The sequence below is a fragment of the Ambystoma mexicanum genome, chromosome 2q, assembly GCF_040938575.1.
Source record: "Ambystoma mexicanum isolate Mex_15411 chromosome 2q, UKY_AmexF1_1, whole genome shotgun sequence".
NCBI classification, from domain to species: Eukaryota; Metazoa; Chordata; class Amphibia; order Caudata; family Ambystomatidae; genus Ambystoma; species Ambystoma mexicanum.
Window position 1 is genome coordinate 655,068,919 of NC_090924.1, and position 23,430 is coordinate 655,092,348.

The window sequence follows — 23,430 nt, forward strand, 5'->3', positions numbered from 1 at the left end:
TACGATTGACTATGATGGTTCAAAGTTTTGCATATACCAGGACCTCTCGGCGTTGACCCTAAATAAACGGAAGGAATACCGTCCTCTCACTCAGTGGCTGAGGGACCAAGACATGAGATACAGATGGGGATACCCATTTGCATTGTGCTCCGGATATTAATAGGAAGAATATAGGATAACACCGGCCAAAGATGTGGAGGGTACTGAAGAGAGGGTTCCTGTAATGCCCCTCTGGACCCCCATGAGCATGACAGCCAGAAGAGCCAGAAATGTAAGATGCCTGTCACAGTTTGGCCGGCCCCCAGGCGGGCCAGTGACATCTACATATGCAAACAGATATTCTTTCAGACAGCCATTCAAACCTTATCCAGCTGACATCTTCCTGGATCCAGGTGCCTCAACACTGGTCATGGATGCATGTGCCTCACTGGACCTAATTGACTAATGATAAATATCCAGCTGTGCTGATGCCATTAGAGACACCACGACATAGTAACGCTAGCCATGAAGCAAACTCACCTCCCTGCACAAAATTACACGGACACACACGTGTACACACGAAGAACGTGCTTACACAGTTCTGTAGATGGAGGACAGAATACATATACATACTGTCAAAAGCCTTTCCTTTTCACTAGCAAAATGCAGAAACTGAGAAACGCAAGAAAAGCAAGAGATGCAGAGCCAGCTTGCAGCAGTTTATTGCCACTAACCAAATGCAACTACAGGGTTGTATAAGGAACCTGGAAGGACCAAGTAGAACAAATCCATAAGGAAAATAATACAATATAGACATGTAGAAATCACAGTATAACTTTAGTAGAATTACATGAAGCCACAGGCCTCAGAATGTGGGACGAAGGAAAACAGATTTGGCAGCACACTGTCCAGGGCTGGTGCTTGTAGCCAAGGTCAGGGACGAGTAGAACATTCCTGGCCCCAGAGACAAGGAGCCACCTGCAAAATAACAGAATAAATCCTCACTAATTGCAGACAGAAAAGCTAAATTTTGCGGTCTTCACCCATGTAATCTGACTGAGCCAAAACAATAGTCATTTATACATGGTGGGAAGAGGAGCGGTTCCCAGCGAAGCAGACAAGAACTGATACATGTGTCTTTTTACAACATTGCAACCTGCAGGCACTCTCTGAGGCAAAATGGTTATGCCAGTAGTAACAATGGGGACATTTAATCTTTCTCATCCCCTTGAGAATATACACGGAGCGCTGAGAACAGACCTGGGTCCCAGGCCTAGGGAGACCTGCTCCAGCCAATCAGGGAACACAAATCCAGGGGTGGATGGCAAAGGGCAAGGTCCAATGGTAATCCTGCAACCCTGCAACAATGGAATAGATAGTATTGGGGAAGGCTCAGGCAAAGCCACCTGATATGTGAGGACCAGTCAGCTAACTTCTATAGGTGCTGGCTATAGGCACTACCACCCCAGCCACCCAATCGTGTAAGCTCATAGGATTTTGGGTAAGAGCCCTAACTTGTGATGAGACACCCCCACAAAAGCCTGTTACATGCGCTCAGGAGCTGTGGTTGCTTGAGATTTTCCTATTTCCTGTATGATCCCTGTCTGTTATGGAAAATAAAGGACTGTTCTAACTTGCCCTTGGCTGGGTCCTCTGTCTGTGTACCGGGGAAGAGTTTGTTGGGCCCTGGGTGCTCTGAACAGTGATAGTGTAGTTTGAACCCCAGTCCTCTGGTATACCTAAACAGTACCCTGACTCACCTCAAAGAGGACAGGCATAACCCAGGAACAGAAGAGCCACCTAGAGTACCACAAGATAAGGGAAGAAATTCAAAGCACCAACCACAGAGGGGTCGTCAGTATGGATCCAGGACGTTTTCGTAAATTGAATTCCCCCTAGAGGCAAAAGATGCTATAACCAATAATATTATCTAAAGGTGGCAAAGATGGCCACCTACAGTCAGAACAAAAAGAGAGGACAGTGGCAAGGGGTGAAATGGTATTTCATTCAAGAGTTGCCCCACACTATGGTGATGATCCCTCCTACCAAGTGAGGATACAATATATATATTCAACCAAAAGAAGGGACAGAAATGTATATGAGTTGGGCTATGTTGACACAGTAGGAAGCAAGAGAAATTAAGTTGCTACTGTGTTGTGTTGTTTCAAGCATTTGTGAACTTGATTGTGTGAGGTGGAATAATTATTTTTATCATTGTATACCGATATGTTGTGTATATGTGTTTTTTAATGTTTTTTGATACTTGTGCTGTAAAAAGTTAATGAATTAAAATATGATATTTTAGGGAACATTGCATATGTTATTAATTACCCTGTATGCAGTCCATATCTGCTAAGTGGTTGCGTTTAGATTCTTTATACCTTAGGGTGCAACATGTGTATTATTGATAATGTATGTATCCCTTCTTTTGGTTGAATATATATATTGTATCCTCACTTGATAGGAGGGATCATCACCATAGCGTGGGGCAACCCTTGAATGAAATAACGTTTCTGTGAGGCAACATTTGTCTCATAGGGATCCACCAGAGTAGTAGGTGGGAGAGTTATTCACTTTTAGGACCATACCTATTTCTTGTGAGTTTGGGGTGGATTGTTTCCACCAGACTTTATACAAGCATATCATTATGGTGACAGCATCAGACAAAAGTCTTGCTGCTTATACTGAAGAGTACATCTTACAACTTTTGAATTCTATACCAGAGTTGGGTTTAGACAATGAGCTCTGCGATATAGGGAAGGACGACAAATGGAATGAACTCACTCAGACTCGCAAGAGACTGGTAAGAACTGAGCTACAGGCCATCATCATGTTGGAATACCTTAAGAATCAGGCCCTACCTCAGGGTCTGATAGTACACAATGAACCTAGGCTCTTTTTAGATAATGCAGACTTCAAACTAAAGTGGAGTTATATAGCCAACAAGTGTGGGAAAGATTGGCTAGTATTGATCATCGAAACAGCTCAGTAAACCACTAAAAAAATCTTAGTGGATCTAAATGCATTAGAAGAAGGTATGAAAAAGAACTTTGACATCGAAATTTTCAAAACTAAATCAGAAGTCCACATGAAAGAAATGCAAACATATAATGTTGAATCGAGTACAGAAAGAGTTAAGAGACTCAAAAATGATCTAGCAAATTTTGCACATGATAAAGCCTTCCAATATGTCACAAAGGGCTACAACTTTGGAGCTCCTACAGGTGGACAGAGACCTAACCGAAGAGTGAGGTTTAGAAATACGTCATACAGTTCTAGTGAAGAAGGAGGGATGCCCAACGAGAATGAATACACAAGTATTGGTGGTCAGAGAGGAAGAAATACGAATGCCCCAATGCAAAGGGGCAGGAACTCAAGAGGAAATCAAGGTGCAAGAAATGGGTCAAGACGCCCACCTTTTTTAGGCAGAGGGAACAGTCGGCAGGAGTGGACAATGGAGCCAATGCAGACACGTAGCTACTGGGGTTTGTAGTTAACTTATCCAGCGAGAGACTCTTTCCAAGGAAGAAGAGCGAAGCTTGAATAAAGGTCTAAACATTGTGGTGTCAAAATATCATAATCCTTTTGAATTTAGATTGGAATTTAACACCTTTATGCATAAAGTACATTTAAAAGAATTTTTTGAAGATCTACCCGCTTGTATCCACACCAATTTCAGTGGCCTGAGAAATCTTTCCACTTTTTGTCCCCCTTACCACACACATTCTCCAGAATCGTTGGTTTTTTAAAAAAAGGTCCTACGAGATGTAGAAAAACTTGAAACCCAAGGTATGTCAAAAAATTCTAATCTGAGTAAGTCAGAAATTGCGATGCTACGTGGCCTGGGTAAAAATGACAAGATTGTTATTCGACAGGTGGATAAAGGAGGTGCCCTCGTTATTTTGAATGAAAAAGATTACATCGACGAATGCCACAGATTATTAGCAAATAACAACAGCTATCGGAAAACTGACCAAGATCCCAGTCCCGGCCTTGTTAAAATGATAAGGGAGAATGTTGACAAAGCAGTAGACCTGCAGTTAATTAGCAAACATGAAGGGGATTACCTTACTAGGGAAACAGCAAGAAACCCATTTTCTACATCCTACCTAAGCTACATAAAAATAAAGAGAAACCTCTGGGCAGACCCATAGTGTCAGGTGTCAATTCCATTCTGGAACCCTTGTATAAATATGTAGATTTCTATTTACTTCCTTTTGTAAACAAAATGAAAAGCTATGTACAAGACACCAGAGATGCCATTGTGAAAATCGAAGGTTTGTCCTTTGATCCCACCAGAGACATACTGATTTGTCTTGACATTCAATCCTTGTACACTAACATACCCCAAAGAGCTACCTTGGAAGTGGTGGAAGAAACACTATCACAACGAGAAGACAACCATCCTGTGAGCAACACCTTTATTTTATGGTGTGCCAAAACAGCCTTGGTTAATAATTTTTTCCAATTTCTGGGGCAATTCTATATACAGATGGAAGGGACTGCCATGGGTGCAGCTATGGCCCCCAATTTAGCCAACCTGTACGTCGATATGGTGGAACAAACTGTGATTTATTCGGGGGTTAATCCATTCAGACCCCATACAATACAATGGCTGAGATATATCAGCGACGTCTTTATGGTGTGGCATGGGTCTACTGAAGAGGCAAACAACTTTCTGGCGTGGTTGAACAATCAGAATAGATATCTGAAATTCACAGCGTCTATGAGCTCCATTGAAGTCAACTATTTGGATTTGACGATTTACCCTAAAGACAACCAACTCTGGGTCAAACCCTTTGTCAAAAGTACTGACAGAAACGCACTTCTTCACTATAAGAGTCATCATGCCAAGCATGTACGGGGCAATTTGCCTTTTGGGCAGTTTTTGCGTTTGAAACGCAACAGCTGCACGAGACTTGACTATGAAGAGGGTGCCAACATACTGATGGACAAATTGACTGACAGAGGTTACCCAGTGAAAATTGTCAAACAATCAGCAAAGCGAACATTCAATAACAACCGGGAGGCTCTCTTTGAAAAGAAAAATAAAGACAAACATGAGTGTCCTCTGGTGTTTGTCAATACCTTCAGCAATGTCTCCTACAAGGTTAAGAATATTATCCGCAAGAATTGGAAAAAGATCATGACCATTCCGCCACCATTGGTGGCATTTAAAAAAAGTACTAACATTGGCAACTTAGTAAGGAAAAATGACATACATAAAACTGTTAACTCTGATGTCATACAAAATACACTGTGGGGTTTACCTAGTGTAGTGGGACACCATCCTTGTGGTGACTGCGTCATGGGTCCTTTAACACGCAAAATGACTTCTGTTAATCTGGGTTTGACCTCAGAATGGGCATTGAACGAGCATACCAATTGTCAAACAGAGAATGTAATTTATATGGTTAAATGTCTGTGTGCATTGTTGTACATAGGCAAGACTAACAGGAAGTGCAAGACACGCATGATTGAGCATAAGAGCTGTCTCAAGAACCATACTGATAAAGCACCACTAGTGAAACATTACGATGAGAAGGGTCATTCCTTCATGGAATTTGAGTGGTGTATCTTGAAGAAGGTAAAAAGGAGAACTCAGGAAGAAATTAATAGGAAATTAATTAATTTGGATCAAAAACTAATTTTTTTGACATACAGCCATATGACAGGGCTGAATGAAAATATTGAGTGGCACAATATCAAATAAGAGCTCTATCCTTATAAGCTGGTGTTTGGAGTGTTGCACTTCCTGATAGGATTTTCCTATGTAGCTACCACTGCGGTGATATTAGTAATAATTGCCAATGAACAATATATAGTAATGGCATAGTCTCCACCTACATCCTATCCTTTTGTGGGGTACTGGATATGTCCATCTGTGTTTTCTTCTATGTACATTGTGCACATAATTGTTGAATGTCAAATATAGGAACAAGGGTCAGTAGTGGTATTGCTTCTCAACCCTCTAGAATATAAGGGCGACAGTGGATCTGTACAGGCTTTTTGGCATTTGGCATATGGAAGTATAGAAACCATGCCCACTTAGATTGATGGCTACACGTAATCACTAAGGCAATGGATGATGTGTTTTTTCAGTCCCAGTAGTGAGCTCCATGCTTTGAGATAACTTTATGCACATTGACTCTGAGAAAGCTCCTTGCCGTGCTGTTGCCAGGACAACGACCGCAATAATGGACAGCATGTTTGTGTGACGTCATCGTGTAATGTTTTTGTGCGGTGACGTCCTCACGTTACACGTAATCACGATGCGATTCGCGCAGTGCGTTATGTGTAGCGATCGCGGTCGGATCTCTGTCAGGTTGCAGAGGACCATGATGGATGTGTTTTTACTATACGTTACACACATTTGAGAGGTAAGAAGGAGGCTAGAATTTATTGGCAATGTTCAGTAGGGGATACCCGTAGTGATCAGCATGGTGGCTAACTGGGGGCCTGTTTGTACCAAAGGCAAGTTGGTGAGATTGGATGCCCGAATTGTCCTTAATGTGGAGAGGCATAATCTGGAATTGAACTGGACTGGAGTAGTGTGGTCTTGTGGTCCAATCAAAACAAAGTAGTCAGCGTAAATAAAGATAAGGGCTGGTGTGGAACCAAGAGTCTTTAGGTGCATTACCCCCTCCGGCTATGAACTTATTAAGTCTTTTGTGTTGCCAGAACCTTTGAGGTTGAGAAATCCAACGACTGACCCATACTGGTGTGAGTGTATATTTGAAGGTCTCCTGCCTAATCTTGTTTCAAGAGAGAAATAGAAATCTTTCTCCAAAGAAAGGAAACCAGTCCCCATGACTAAGGGTGAGGATTAAGTGCATGCCTTTGTTTTTGGGTTGAATTGGTGGAGGAAGGTGGTAATTGTTTACCATTGTATATATTGAAGTTCGTTTTTCAAATTGGTTTTAGGTATTGGTCCATTAGAGTGAACTCTCCTTGCCACTAAAAGGTGAAGAACAAGAATTGGAACTGTTAAGGAACTTGAAGAGATTTATTTCTACACGTTTTTGGCTCAGGTATATTATTTATTGCATACTTGTGCACCCTATTGGTGATTAGGGTTGGCTAGGTTTAGTAATTTAACCCAAAATGCCCATTTAGTAATGTGTTTATGTTTATATGTACACTTAGATATAGGAACTTGAAGTGTAGAGGAACGAAAAAAGATCTACCGACAGCACAAGACAAATTTCTGCCCCTGAAGAATGTCCAGTTATTTACAATTTCAAGGACAGAAACTTATATGAGTTGGGCTATGTTGACACAGTAGGAAGCAAGAGAAATTAAGTTGCTACTGTGTTGTGTTGTTTCAAGCATTTGTGAACTTGATTGTGTGAGTTGGAATAATTATTTTTATCATTGTATACCGATATGTTATGTATATGTGTTTATTAATGTTTTTTGATACTTGTGCTGTAATAAGTTAATGAATTAAAATATGATATTTTAGGAAACATCGTATATGTTATTAATTACACTATACGCAGCCCATATCTGCTAAGTGGTTGCGTTTAGATTCTTTATACCTTAGGGTGCAACATGTTGTGTTATTGATAATGTATGTATCCCTTCTTTTGGTTGAATATATAAGGGTTGAAAGGGACCTTAACAACTGATACCTGCTCGAGTTAAGAAACAATATCAGGGGGTGAGTCTCCCAAACAACTTGAAAATTTAGATGGGGCGAGGTGTCCCTTATTGGTGGACCTTATTCTGAAAGGTGTCTCCCACGAGGTTCCCCAGCATCCTAGAAGAGACATGGGGAGGTACTAGCCCCATTTCTGAATAATCTCTTCAACAGAATTTTTGAGGGGGAAATGGCCTTGGACTCATTCTCCCAGGCAAGAATACCAGTCATTCCAAAAGAAGGAAAGAACAGGCTAGAATGTGAATCCTATAGACCAATATCACTGTTGAACGTGGATGCAAAAGTATAAGCCAGTGGGCTAGCAGCAAAACTAGGCAGATTTCTACCCAAACTAATACACTCTGACCAGGTAGGCTTTATAAGATGTAGACAGGGTGCGGACAACATTCTTAAAACCCTAGATCTAATGACAAGACTGGGGTAGAATGACTGGGAACCAATAATGATATCATTAGATGCCGAAAAGGCCTTTGACCGGGTGGAATGGCGCGTCTGGAAATCTATGCTTCACAAGGTAGGACTGGTCTCGAAGTGTTCTATGGGAGTTGCGGCATTCTACGAAGCAATAAAGGCAAAGGTTGTACTTAATGGGATAGCATCAAGTGAATTCACATTTAATTGCATAGTGAGACAGGGTGCACCCTGTCCCCCTTACTCTTTGCATTGACACTTGAACTGCTAGCGGCATCAATACGAGAGGAGCAGAAAATTAAGGGGTTAGAAAGAAATGGGAAGGAACATGAATTGGCTCTTTTTGCAAACAATATCTTAACATGCATATCCAACCCTCAAACAACATTGCCCAAGTTTTTAGGAACACTAGAGATATATGGAACCCTATTGGGTTTGTTGGGGTGGTCAGGAAAGGTGCAATGAGAAATAGGGGTTCACGTTGCCATCGCCATATTTGAACCGCGAAGTTGGCGCGATGTTGCAATTTTACATGCATTTAGCGTAGATAATGAGAATGGGATATGTGGTAATTTTAGTATTACCTTGTGTTTAAGTTGATACATTTAGATTTGCATGCAAGCAGCAAGATTAATGTCAAAATCGCAGATGAAATATAAATACAATATGGGCATGGTATGCCATGAAGCGCCTAGAAGCTGTGCAATGAGAGCTTCATAATGCGCATGCTAGTAAGGGGATTAGTCACAAAGAAAACACTGTGAAGAGGACGCAGTAGTTTTAAATCATGCATGCACCGACATACATACAAAGGGAACCTGTTTATTCATCTCCTCCCCATATTGTTTGAAGTGTCCTTGCAAACCATGTGCATAACGTCTGGGGTTAGAAGGTCTCAGGCAAGCTGGAACTTGTAATGAATTATATTTGTGATAAAGTGTGTAATTATGTGATGATGTGATGATGTCATGATCTACCATGGACAAATCCCACAAAGGGGTGTGCTGTAAAAATGAGCTGATGATGGCAGTTAGATAAATGTGAAAAATGAGAATGTGGGAATTAGAGAAGATTGGATTTCTTTTGTATAAGTTTGACCAATCATGTGTGGGGGATGATTTGTAATAAAATATGTGGGAGTATTTTAACTGTTGCAAAATGTATAGAATATGAAGTGTTTGTGTGGTTCAGGGAGACTTGTGTTAGTTTCACTCTACAGCATCATGTAGCTCCTCCAGGCTGATTGTACAATAAAGTTGCTTTACAGAAAAACGTGCACTCACTTCTTAAGTGGGCCTACTTTTGGTTAAGGTGATTAGAGGCCCATCCGCACAGGTTTCAAAATAAACTTAAATAAATCAGTGGCGCTCCCCATGGTAGATTGTACATCTGAGGTGTGCCATCTCCTTAAAAGCTTTGGGTTGCGTAAACATAATTTAGAACTAAAGTATCTGGGAATCCATATCCCAAGGGCCATGACTGACTTGTATGTTACCAACTATCTGACCCTTTGGGAAACGATAAAGAAAGATATGGTTAGATTGGCTGGGACAATGCATCCATGGGCGGGGCGCCTTACAACAATTAAAATGAACATCCTCCCAAGACTGTTATTTCTATTACAGGCCGTACCGACCATGGTGCCGGTTTCCTTTTTTGAGGAAGCAAGAAGCACGCTCAAAAAGTTCTTATGGGGAGAGAAGAGACCTAGGATTGCATACACGACATAGATCCAACCAAAAGCTGAAGGAGGATTGGGTCCTCCGGATTGTAAGGAAAATTTTAGAGCAGCACAATTCAGGATCCAAGGTTCCAAGTAGATTATCTGAGAGAAAGCACTAATAAGCAATGGGTGGAATTTGAAAACATATTATTGTCACTGGTCACCTTGGGAGAATGGTTGTAGGTTCCACGTAGATACCTTTCAATGAGACTAAGGACACATCCAACCCTAGCAACTCTATGGCTATATGGAGGAAATTGAGGGACATCTAAGGGGTTACGTCCTGGCCCTCACCTCTCAGTTGCCTATGGGCTCCCCCCATCAGAGATAAAATATTTGAGCCCCTCGGATTCCAGCCGTTCTATGAGGCAGGACTAGCGAGGGCAGGCCAGTTGTGGCAAGATGGATACTTTTTGGACAAGGACAAGTTAGATGATTCACTACCAACACATTCTCCTTTTATGTACTTGCAACTAAAGGGAGTCCTAACTAACCCAATGTGGAAGGAAGCGCTCGGCTGAGATCTCACTCCATGTGAACTAGTTCTGAGCAAACAAACTGGCTCCAAGTGCCTCATCTTGAGCTTATATAAGGCACTTGTATCCAGAAGACAGACCCAGACTTCACACAACAGGTCACAATGGAAGCGGGAGCTGGAGACACAGGAAGTAGAAGTGATCTGGCAGGTCATCTAAAGAACGACCTGGTCCTTGGCAGAAGTGATGCAGTACAAAATACACAATTATAGGCTACTTCAGAGATGGCAACTTTCAACTGACAGACTGGCCAAGATGTATCTGGGATTTAATCCATTATGTTGATGGAGCTGTGGCAAGACAGGCACATATTGACAGATTTGGTGGGAATGTCCCTTGGCACAAACATTCTGAAAAGAAGTTTTGGCCTGGGTAAAAGAGCTGGATGGGATAGATAGACCTTGGGCCCACTCTTGGTACTGTTTGGAATGGACAAAGAAGGGGACCATAACACCACTTTGGCACATATGGCAAGGATCCTGCTCCTGGCGGCTAGGGTATGTTTAACATTGGAAAAGACGACATTTCTCAACGCAAAGAGAATGAGCCTGTAAGGCTCAGAAGATGCATTGAATGGAAAGCATGACAGCCATGCTAGCAGAGACACATACCCATGTAGATTTGGAATGGCTCCCGTTCTTGACATACAATAGAAGACGGCAAACATTGAATGGGGGATTCAAGTTACATAGTCCGGATGAATGAGGCAGATACAGCAGTCGCAAACAAAATAGTGCATAATATTAATGATTGGAAGCATTAACCACATACACAAGAAGACTCCCAAATGCTTTTACACGTAAGGAGGAAAAAAGACATCTTGGATAAAATGCACGTTGACCCCCCAAAAGGGAGAGAGTAGGGTGGGTGGAGGGGGAAGGGAAGGAGGCTTGTTGAGGAAGCTACGTCAACCAGATGGATTGGCACTTGACGTCTGACACCGGTCTTGGTCCCCAATTGCCATGTTGAGTGACTGCCTGTCACAAGGGATAGAAGAAGAATTAATAAAACACAAGTATGGAAAGAAGTGACAGTCCAGCGGGAGTGTGTGTTTGAGGAGTGTTGTGGGGACATCACCATCACGGCAAAAAAGGTGTCCATTAAAAACAACAATACCATGTTAACAGTTTGTGGCAAACATCCATGGGGCCAACACACATAGATCTTAGCAGAAAACCATTACATAACATGTTTAAGCACGCACACAACTCACACACCTCCAGACAAACCCCATTCAAGATATTTTGGAATAATCCTCTGCAGTTCGGCTGTGAAAGAGTGATATGGAATATTACTGTCAATTGTGAAGATGTTTTTCATTTGTCATTTGGCCACTCGCCCGCTTGAAACTCGTCTGAATCAACAAACCTATTTTGCCTGGACTACTGAAAAACCTCTAGACGGTAAAGACGGTAAAGCATTAGGGTGCCTCCTGACCTTTGTCATAATAAAAACGGTAACCCACAAGTGGAAGACTCTTATCTGTGGCATACCATTATGCCATAAAGCCCCTAGCCCAATAGTTCATTTCATTTTCTATTGCCATGAAGTAGAGTACTTTTTTTTAGACTCCAACATTCCTTATCAATCATACACCATACATATTTCCTTGGAGTTTAATTTGTCACGAATACCATTATCAGTTAATCGGATATATGATGGCACACTGCCTGAAGTCAGGTGTACTGTGTCAGTAGGAAGCCTGGGTTCTCCTCCTCTGACTTCCTGTTTAGTCCCCCATCATTCTCCTCACTCATCAGTCTTGGTTCGTACGTCTCATTCCTCTTTCCTCATTGAAGAATGAAAACTGGTGCATGTGGAAATTGGCAGAGGAGTGAAAATGAGGTGTGAGGATAAGAAATGAGGATGTCCTGAAGTGGACACATTCATTTGTGCATTTTAAAACATCTTTGTTTCCTCTCATTGTGCTTCCTTCTCAGTCATCCCCCTCACACAATTCACTGCTCAGTCATCAACCTCACTCATTTGTCTTCATTGCTGTTCCTAAACTCACACTTGTTGTGAACAAGAATGAAGACTGATGAGTGAGAGTGATGGCTGAGAAGTAAGAAGAAGGTCTCAGGAGAAGAAATGAGCATGCCCTACAAGAGACACATCTAGAACATTCTCCGCCTTACACTGTATTTCCTCAGTAAGTCTTGGCACTTGTCAATTGTCCTTCTTATTGCTAAAGAACAAAGAGAAGTAAGGATGAGAGCGAAGATTGATGAGTGAGGAAACTCTCTGAGTGAGAAAGGGGATGAGGAGAAGAAACAAAGATTCCTAATGACACAGCTCAAGACATGGTAAAGGTGACACATTTGAAAGCAATTTATAGATTAAAAGAAAGTTAGCAGAACACGAATGAGGATGTCATAAAATGGATGCCACGGAATCATGAGTTTTCCAACCATTCCAAATTCTAACATAAAAAGTCTATGGAAGTGTCAGCCGTCAACATTTGTTTGGCTTTTAAGATGTTCAATAGGGTGCATATTATCAGGAATATGCTACGTGTGACAGTTTTGCCACAAATCACATAATATGTGCTATACCAAGGTATACCAAGTTTTATGACATGGGATTTCTTTACTTTTTTTCTTCTTTATTGTGCATTTGGTTCTAAAACCAAACCTTAAGCACTTTTATTACATCTTCATTTCATTTGTATACAAATTCATACATGCATTAAAAAGTATTCGATCATATTAAAAAGGGATCCAAGCAAAAGAGAAAAGAAAACCTAGGTCATAAATCCCATTCCCTATACATCAAATTCAGTGTATCTATTTAACAATGGTGCTCATCATTATTCCAACATTCTTCATAATGTTCATTTGCCCTCAGGCTCAATACTTCCTTCCAGATATTTACTTGCTTCATATGTCCCATTTAGGTCAGTACACTGTTGGAAAACAGGGTCAGAGGAAGGAAAAGGCTGCGAAAGGATACAACTTGGTCAAACTCATGAATGATGATTCAGTATCAAATCTTCATGAGACTGGGCAACCCAAATTGGGGGGGATGGGAGTGTCTGCATTTATAGCAAAGACGTTGTATAGTATCATTCTCCACATATGTCCTGAAGAACAGAGCCTTGATCCAAAGCTTTGAAATTCAATACGGATTCCAATACTTTCTAACAGGGATTTGAAGTTTGGATCTGAGTTGACGATTAACCTATTTACACTCTCAACAGAGAGTGTTTTCCAGCTATTTTAGATATACTAAACTGATGAAAGAACAACAGTAAATTCTCTGTGTGTTTACCATATAGGAACTCATACTGGAAATACAAAATGAATGAGGGCGAGTTAGTAGGTGTAAATGCATGACTGAGTGCAAGACTCAAATCAGCACTCCATTATCAGGAACCTGCCATTCTGCTTTTTAAGAGGTGCAGCTTTGGGAACTTCCAGGAACTGACATCTATTATAAACTCTAACCTGGCTTTTATACCCTGAGCCTGCAGGTGTCTTCCAACTACTAATGTCACATCCAGTGTTCCCTTTTGTATTCCTATGGGAAGCTTGAGGAAGAGACAGGGCTTCATTATGACCCTGGCGGTCCCGTAATGATGGGTGCCGTACGGGAGCGGCACCGTTCATTACGGGCTGCCTGATTACGAGGTCCCCTAGCGGGACCCGGAACAGACGTCTGGTAAAACCAGACGTCCTTTCCGGGTCCTGCGAGGGGACCAAGGAGCTAATAATGGGCCCGTTATCAACAGGCCCGTTATTAGCTCCATCTCCATTCCCATTGAGCCCTATGGGGGCTCAAATTGGAATGGGGAATGGTTCTGTGCATGAGGAATTACCGGGTCCTCCAAGGTCGGAATGACCCGGTAATTGCTCATTCATGGACCCCGATATTGGGGCCCGGTATGGAGGCAGCATGGCGCTAATAGCACCATGGCTACCTCCATACTCGTAATGAGGCCCCCAGTCTTGCATCAGGAAATACAGTCAGTTGCCTGGGATGCCTGCTTGAGGTGATAGGGGCCACTGTTGTTGAAAAATGGTCTTGGATGCTGATCTGATGCTCTGGAAAGGATGACACAGGGACCTCAGGGCAAAGAAAGGTTGAATATGAGGTATTGTGTGAGGTCTGACGGTAAATGGGTGATGCACTGTGTGAGGTCGGAAGGTCGGTATAGGCTGTTTCAGTATTTGAGGTCTGAGGGAGAGAATAAGAGGGGTGAGGTAGTAAAGCAATGTGCAAGGTCCGAGGTTGTATGAGGTGGTTTGAGAGGTTCAGAAATTAGTTATTTAAGCACTGATCGAGATCTGAGGGTCTATGGTTGTTGTAGTGTGTGAGGTCTGAGCATGAGTGGGTAAGACAATGTACAAGTTCTAAGAGTAAGTGTTTCAGGTAGTGGGTGATGTCTAAAGGGTCAATGTGGGTTGTGACCTAGTGTAGGAGGTCTTAGGGTAAGTGGGTGAAACACAGCAAGGTCAAAGGATAGGTGAGTGAAGCCGTATGTGATGTCTGAGCATGAAGGGGTAATGAGATGTGAAAGGTCTGAGGTTGAATACTGGGGCAGTGGAAGGTTAGAATTGAGTGAGTGAAGCAGTGTGCAATTTATGAGAGTGTGTGCTTACGGCAGTGTACAAGGTCTACGGGTGAGTGATGCATAGGATGCAAGCTACAGGTCAGTGAGAGGGGTAGTGTGTGAGGTCCAAGAATAAAAGAGAGTCAGTGTGCAGGGTTTGAGAATCAAAGTTTGAGAAAGTGTACCATGTGTGAGGTAGAGTGTGTCAAATCTGACGTTTAATGGGTGCCATGTGCCAGGTTTGAGGGGCAGTGTTTGGGACAGTTAGTGGGGACTATGTGTAGCAGTGTGGGGTCTGGGCAACACTGTGTGAGATAATTGGCCTCATTACAACTTTTCTGCTAAAACACGTAATTCCAGGATGCTGGTATAACTGTCTCCGGCAAGCTGACCACCCGAATTATCAGCATATTACAGGTCCTCGGGCACGCTCACAGCCCCCTGCCGGAATCAGTAATACCGGCATGGAGGAATTACCGGGGTCAACAGCAATGCACAAGTGTTTCTGGCAGAAATGTGCCAGAAACAGAGCTGCTTGCACCCAAACGACCAGAATCAGTGGCACCGGTATTTACGGTGCCGAAATAGCATCACTGCAAAAACAGGAAGCGCTGTGGCTGCCATTTTGAAAACCCAATCCACTTTAAATCCCCCAATTCCTGCTGCCATCCACCGGAACTGGAAGTGCAAACATGTCTGGGAGTAGGACATCCAGAGTCCCTGAGGTCCGGCTAAGGAACCAAAGTTTGCAGAGCAGGAGCTGGTTGCACTTGCAGACACAGTGGTGCTGCATGCAGAGGCCCTCTTTGTGGCTGGCAACAGGAGGACGAGACAGAGGAGGAAGACAGTTACCTGGCAGGAGGTGGCAGACAGGGTCACGGCTGTAGGGACTGTCCCCCACATGCCAAGGGACTGCCACAAGCGGTGGGACTACTTGTGGCTGAAGGTCCAAAACCTCCTAACAATCACAGGAGGGAATCTGCTGCCACAGGAGGAGGGACAGTGGAACACCTGTACCTCACGCCCTGAAAGGAGACATGCAGCCCCATCATGCACATGAAGGTAATAGAGGGAGTCGGGACAGCAGAGGCAGGAGATCGGACCCGAGGTGATGGTGGTCAAGTACAACAAACCCCATGTAAATATAGATTTTGAGTCCAAATACATGCATCCCCAGGCAGACAAACAACAAATAGGCAAGGGAACAGGTCCAACACTTGTCAGTTACAGCAAATGGCCTGATCACACACACATGCCAGGGGATGCAGGCTGATGTAGCCAATCACAAGCACTGTTCCCAAAATGTTCTGCACCCGACAGGGACAAATAGCGAGTGCCCATGTGTGCCAAGGGAGGGTGTTTGGGGGAGGGGTGGATTGGAGGGGTCTGATGCAGGTATTATGCAGCATTGCACGGGCCAGGACTATCTGCCACACCTACTCTGGCCTGTACATGTGCTCACCCCCAGACCATTGTAGGCATCTGAAATTAGCCTTCAAGAGCCTGAAGATCTGCTCTATGCTCACCCTGGTCTTCACATGTGCCCTGCTGTATGCCATTTCCTTCCACATCTGGGTATTCTGCAGAGGGGTCATCAGTCACGGAAGTTGCAGGTATCCTGAGTCATCTGCAAGGGGTAATGACACGTGTGAGTAATGATGCTCGGCAGTGTGACAGCGGAATCTCAATGGTCAGTCTGTGCATGCATGTCCCATGTCTCACTAGAACATACAGCTCATGACACTAGGTGGCCTAGTCTACAGATACACTGGAATTGCAGAGGGGGTGGGGATGTTGCATTCTGGTACCTTTAGTGCATTGCATGTGGTTGTCCTTTTGGGTTTGAAATGGCCTGGTCAGTGACTGCTACATCTCCAGTCATGTGCTGCTCCTGTGTGTTGCAGCCTGTCAATTGAGGCATGCACTGGTTGGTCCTTCATGTGCAGGGCACTTGCTGGACATTCATTTGTGGCATAGTATCCCCCACCCTTTGCCTGTCACTCATTCTGTAATGTAGTTATAAATGTTCATGTAATCACTCAACATCCAGTTCCTTTGTCTTCTGTTACGTGCCATGTAAACCGGCAGGGTGCTATTCAGCAGGACCATAGAGTCATGGGTTAATCCTGGGAACCGGGCACAGCAGTGTATGATGGTCAGGTCAGCATCACAGGTCACCTAGCCATCGAGGGAATGGAACTGCTTTTGGTTCGGGTAGACCTTCTCTGAGACGTGAGGGGGCGCCAGCTCTACATGTATGCAGTCTAATGCTGCCACCACATTGGGCATGGCCACAATTGCATAGATGTGTGCCTTGGTGGTGTTTAACTGTGCCTTGGGTATTTGGGAGGCCGACGTGTTGGCCTACATGGTGCAGGAGTGCCTCCAGCACCTGCATCAGCACTTCTCTGAGACGTGAGGGGGCGCCAGCTCTACATGTATGCAGTCTAATGCTGCCACCACATTGGGCATGGCCACAATTGCATAGATGTGTGCCTTGGTGGTGTTTAACTGTGCCTTGGGTATTTGGGAGGCCGACGTGTTGGCCTACATGGTGCAGGAGTGCCTCCAGCACCTGCATCAGTTCGAGAAGGGCAGGCTCCGAAATGTCATGCAGGTGGCTCGTGCAGTGCTGAAATGTGACACTGGCCTGGAAGTGCAGAACAGACATCTGCTACACCAGCGGTGGTATGGCTGTCTTGATGCCGATCCTTCTCCCAGTATCCTCCTGCAGGTGGGTCAGGAGGTCATGGATACTCTCCCTGTTTAGCCCGTACAGGGTAAATATCTGGCTGTCTGTGAGGGCCCAGGGTGTCGTACTTGTGCGAGGGATCACAGCACGCCTCCGCCTCGCCACCTGCATCACCTGTATCCCCATCCTCCTCCTCCTTCTATTCCTGTCCACCGGTCGCCAATGCTGCTGCTCCAGCACCAGCAGCTGGACATCAGCATGGAGCACTTCCAGGTCCATGGTAGCGGCGTAGGGGCGGGAATGATTGGCAATGATCGGCTTGGTTTTATCATAATGTGCTGGTGGTTCCATTGTGCCTGTATTAACGGCACATGGTTCCATCACATCTGGTATTTGTGTAAAAGGTATTACCAGTGCTGGTAATTCCGGACATCGTGTTACTGGTGCCGGTAATTCGGGCATCTGTGTTCCAGCATGCTCGTACTTTATTGAACCGGTAAAAGTGCCAGTAAACAGTATTACTGGCACTTTTGCCATGTACGGGCTAAGTTTTAATGAGGCACAATGTGTTAGGTCTGAGGATGACCGGGCAAGGAACACTTCAGGATCTGAGGGTCAGTAGTTAATATCTAAGGGGCTGTGGGAACAATGTGCAATCAGTGTGGCTTCAAGGCATTCCCTATTGCCTGGTGAAATGGTAACACATAATAGAATGGGTCAGTGCATGTTCAGACTCGCACATCACCTAGGAATTCATAATACCTTGCAAGGGAAAGGAAGAGAAGCAGTGCAGGGTACTTAATTGTCAAATACACACTACACAAAGAGGTGTAGCCAGAGATTTCAAATGTACTTGGCCAGACTCATCCTTTTTGTCATACATCCTCCTCCAATTCTCTTTCACCATATCCTCTCTTATTGACCCTCTCAAGTCCCTTCCCCCGTAGGTCAATTCAGACCCTTACTCAATGAGTACTAATATTTAACACTTAAAGATGAAAGGTAAATAGCACAGAGCCCACTCAGTACCGTCTGCTGCATTGCATTATGTATTGTTGTGCCGAGCTTTGTCTTATGTTTTGTTTGACATTACGATTGCAAAAGAACTGTGTGAAGTTTGCAAACGTCTCACAAATCTCATTCCACAAGGTCTACATGCTCGAACATAAAAAGGGTCGACTCACCCGTGTATAGGGTGCTGAAAGGAGTGCAATTATGGACGGTAATAACAGTGCCTGATATGAGCTGGCTAAGGGGATTTCAGTTCAGATGTACTTTACAAATTCTTTTTCATCTGGCTAATCCAAGTGCATACACTGCTGATCAGACGTCCCAATCACAGCTGGGCCACTGCAATGGTCGCTCCTCTGTGGTCAGCAGATGCAAGAGTCCCCTTTAAATGTTGTCACAGGTTTGCATATCCTTAGGTTAGACTCACTTAAGTACAGTTTATCAATTAATATAATATCGTACCTATGTTACCCAAAAGAGTTATCTTTTCAAATTTCTTAGCGTGGGAGATAAATGTCTGGGTATTCAATTTGCTCCCCAAATTCGCAATTGGAATGCATTGCTCAAAAAGGATTTTTGTGGTGACACAGAAATAAAATAGCCACAGATGTGTCAAAATATGATTGCCTTTCCCGTGGTGAGTAGTGGCACTACCAGTTCCATATAGGGTAGAAGGTAGTGGCATTTTAGGATGTGGGGATATGTGGCAATGAAGGTGTGTGTTACAAAGCATAGGTCGGTGGTGTTTGTTGCAGGGTTGTGGAGCAGTTCAATGCTTCTGTGCAGCGGAGCACTTTCGTTTTGGGTGTTGATGGCCTCAGAACTGGGAAGTTGGTTCCATGTGATAATGTCCCTGCTAAAATGTCGTCTGACAAAAATGACACCCCGCAACCCCCATCCTCTTTTTCATCCATATATTAGATCACCATATATAAAGTCGCCACACACTTTTCGCGGCAACCATATGTATGGCGCCCATATAAATGGGGATAATATTACTGGTACCGTGAACTTGTGTCTGCTGCAGTGTTGTGATTCTGGGCATAGCCCTGAATGCATAACATCCCACTCGCCCACGCATGGCTGGTGTTATAGATTGAGTTAATTCTCCACTCACATGGCCCACCCAAAGGTGTCCATGCAGCTCTCACACGCAAAAACAGAATCCTCTTCTTTGACCCACATTGACAACTCATAAGGTTGACAGGTATGAAAATGATAGTGTGAGTTTGTAAGCTGTAGAGCATCCTGGAGTTGGGTGTAGGGCTCTGTTGCATCAAAGGCACGTGAGGGCTCTCTGGTATCAAAGGCTTGTGTTCTGCAGGGACCAGGTTGTTTTGTATGACACTAAGGGATGGTGTGACCTTGTGAGCAGCACATTCCACAGTTGTGGTGTTGGGTGAAGGGCTCTGTGGCAGTAAATGCATTTGCAGGCTCTGTGGTAATGAGGTGTGGCAGATAGCCATGGAAATCATGCAACATGAAAAGGTATTCTAAACAAATGGCTGGAAGAAGGGGACTCCCGAGGATGCTTCCCGTCTGGGGTATCCTTTGGTCTAAGACTGCATCCGGCTTGAGGTACTGCAGTAATTTTAGTCTAAGGTGAAAAGCTCAAGGTAGATTTTTCTTTTATTTGAAAAGTTTTCATTTGAACAAAAAGTAATACAAGGCATATAATAATTACAAAGATCATTCTAAACCAGTATTAGGATGACAGAATTCTTACAATCCAAACGTTAGAATTTAAATTTCATGAAGGGCGAGTATACTAATGATGGACAATTTTAAAGTATAAAACATAACAGGACAAACAATTTAAAAAATACAAAGATAAAACCGACACCCACAAAAGGCGGGGTGAGAGGGTGGAGATGAGCAGGACAATTATTGGTGGTTCTCTACTTCATCATCAGTTATGGGTTACATTAGATAAAAACCTTAAATACAGTTGCCACTTCAGTTCATGTTTAAGCAAAAGAAAAGGAGAAGAGGCATTACATCTTTCTAACCTGTGAATATTGCATATGGATTTCCATCACATCTTATAATGAATGCAATCAGGATTCTTCCAATTGTACGATATTGAAGAGGGAAAACCCGAACATACCTTTCCTCCCGATGGACCCCCCTAACTGGAAGAAGTATCCACGACAAAATGACCACCGACCGTATGAGTTTGCACCGATCCCCACTGCTCCCACCATCGGCACGCACCACGAAAGATACTTGCCAGCCGTCCATACAACCCAGCGGTGGTACGAACCCTACCCAAAGTGGGCAAGGAGAGGCAAGACTGATCTGGAGACTACTACATGGACAGAATCGACTAACAATACCACAAAAGCCATGCTGCAAGTCATTAGAGACATCATGACGACATAGCTACGTTAGACAGGAAAGACACGTGCACTCTGCACATTAAGGACATTCACTCACCAACCTGCACGAAGAATACATGCATACAGTTCTATGAGATTGAGGACAGTACCATATACATACTGTTTGCACGTTTATTGTTTTGACACTTAGGCCGCTACAGCACAGCAAAAACGCAAGATGCCGGAAGAGATTGTGCACATGCTTGCAGATGCTACTTGCTATTAACCCTATGAGAGGACAGGAGCACTCGAGGGACCTGACCAACCATGTCTCATTTTAACCTATGAACATTATCCAGAACACCTATTTGAGCCAGAATAGGCCATAGGAAAATCCAGCAAGCCAAGATCATCTCACAGAAACCTCAAGCAGCGAGATACTGTGCAAGCAGAATCACCATGGCAGACGCAACGGCAGCCAAGGCCACGATGTTGCAAACGACATTCCGCACACACCGAGCCAAGGTGATATCGGCCACAGCAGGGACTCGTCCATGCAAAATACAACACAAATTGAAGTAATTCAGCCTCACATGCTGTGGCCTCCCACGTGACTCAGCCAAAGCTGATATGATGCCGAGACCTAGAGGCTGGGAAAGCATAGCAGCCTCACGCCTAAGAACGAGCTTGCAACAAATCGCAACATGTCAGCAACGTTATATGCTGGGAATGGAACGCTCTTATGGCAGTGGTATACCCACACCATTGTTACTCACTGTCACATAGTCACACATTGTTAATACACATTATCCATGATCAGGTGTCTTGCGGGTTGGGAACAAAGCTTATCTCAGGCTTGGAGGCCCGTGGCCTGACCACTCAGAACACTGGGGGCTAGGGGCAGGTGGCGGGAATCACCAGCCAATCACTGGGATTGCCAATGTAACACTTTCAGAGTAACCATTTTTAGGGATAATCCAAGCACACCACCTGACCCAGCGGCCTCCACTAATATTTCACACTATATGTCCCCATACTGGACCTACCACTCAGGGAGCCAATCCTGTGTGGCGGTAGGTTCAGGGACGAGACAGAATATGTGTGATTTGCCTGGAGTACTCCATGTAGATGATCCCTGTGGGTTGTGCTAATAAACTGCAGAAACGCTTGCTCCTTTTGTGGACCTCGACGTCTTCGGAACAAGGGAAGGAGTTAGGGCCTTCCGTGAACTGGAGGTCCACGGACCCCAGGTGCGGCTCTGCCAGCCCCGGAATTACCCTAACAAGTTGGAGGTCCCACCAAGATCGTTTGTGACGTCAGCTCGGCCAGTTGCGGCCCCCTCTGCCGTCGGACCTTGGACCTTGGAGGATTTATAGGATCCTCGCGAGAATTGCGAGAGACCCGGATTGCACAACCGGAGATTGGCCGCTGGGTTGGCGAGTTGTCCAACACAGTCAAGGGAGGCGAGACGAGACGAGGGCAGAAAGTCAGCGGCCGAGTGGCACTAGCAGACGTGGAACTAAGTAAGTGTGGTCCACACAACCAGCAACCAAATAGTGTGTGGGTGGGGAATGTATAAATAAGAACGAGAGTAGTGTGGCATTGTCATAATTGCTGGTAAAGAGGTATTCGCCATGTGTGCGATTGTAGGGATTGGAGCAGAGGTAGTCCCTTTTCTGTGTTTAGTGAGCATTCCGGTTGCAGGGCAACGGGCTCCCAATAGAGCAGGGGTTGGTATGCCGACAGGTCTGGACAGTGACCATACGTATAAGAGTGGGGTTTCCCTATGAGTTGAACGTTGTAGTTCAGTGAATAGATGTTGTATTCCCGTAAAAGTTAGCTGGAGCTTTCTTAGATTGTGGAAGGTGCTTAACTGGTTAAATTTCCCTGGTGAGAAACAAATTGCACGTTAGGCGACGCGATGGGTGCAGTTTAATCACGAAACAAATTGATGAAGTATACTCCACTTCGGGGAGGTGTGAAGACAGCTGTGGGAATTGTGGGTTCTCAATGTGGGATTGAATTGAAGGGGTAATTGTACCACGGGGGAGGGGAGGGAAATCGTATGGCGGGACCAAAACATTAGTGACCCCCATCCAGCATCTCTGTAAAACGTTACCCATTTATAAGGACAGGATAGTGAAATATAGCGTACAATGGACAAAAGGTATGGATGGGAAGGTAACAGTACCATGGCCACCTGATGTCAGCTTCTCCAAAGACGTGCTGCAATCGCTACTGACCTATTTACACAACACATACAAGGGGAAGATATGAGCTAACCTCATGGAGATATTTGAGCTATGGCGTATGTTCCAGGCGTACCAGCCATGGATGATGTGTTTACAGGGGCAAAGGAAGGGGGGGAGAACTTGTGCACTCTGCCTCCTGCACCTCCTAGCTTTGCATCAGATGACGCAGAGGAGTTGGAGGAGAGCTTACACCTGGTGCGTGAGTTAAGAGAAGCTAAGGAGCCTAGAGAGTTAACAGCAGCAGAAGTATACTCAAACCCCACGTGAAAACCACCCCCATATGCTCCAAAGGT